Here is a 635-nt window from a genome sequence, read left to right as displayed (position 1 = left end):
TCTTTGTAGACTGGACACTGGTTCAAGTCCATCTGGTGGGGTCTCCTCTGCCTCGTTGATCAAGAGGACAGGTGACCCCCCGACCATTACAGGACATTTTGAGAGATGCTCATAGTCCCCTGGAACTAGTCAACCTAGGAGGGCAAGGAGCAAAAACTGTCCTTTATGTCCCTCTTACCAAATTAGTATAGGCCTCAAAGTATGTCTGTTAAACATCCAAGAAGGTTAGTTCCACCAGTCTGGTACTTTTAGTTACTGTGTGTCATGTAGACAAATCTGGGGCAAAGCCCAATTGTTCTCAGATAAACCTTACCTAGACATATGTTTCTTGATCTGCTATGTATAATTTGTCAGTAGGTTGTAAGAGTAATATGGTTCCCTCTGTTTTTCAAAACTAGCTAGGCATTGTTTATCTCTCTCATTCTTTCTTTTCCTTTACCTCCCTGTTTCCTTTCCATTATCCTGGTTCCTGGTAGTCCTGGTAGTCATGTCTGGATACATACTCACTTATCAGGGTTTAGTTCTATGATCCACATATGAGGGAGAACATATGTTGATTTTTTTTTCCGAGTCTGTGTTACTCCACTTCGTATAACAGTTTCTAGTTCCATCCATTTAGCTGCAAATTTCATGAT

The sequence above is a fragment of the Nannospalax galili genome, unplaced genomic scaffold (genome assembly GCF_000622305.1).
Source record: "Nannospalax galili isolate Female #2095 unplaced genomic scaffold, S.galili_v1.0 scaffold563, whole genome shotgun sequence".
Taxonomy (NCBI): domain Eukaryota; kingdom Metazoa; phylum Chordata; class Mammalia; order Rodentia; family Spalacidae; genus Nannospalax; species Nannospalax galili.
The sequence above is the reverse complement of the archived record's forward strand: the minus strand, read 5'-3'. Positions refer to the sequence as shown.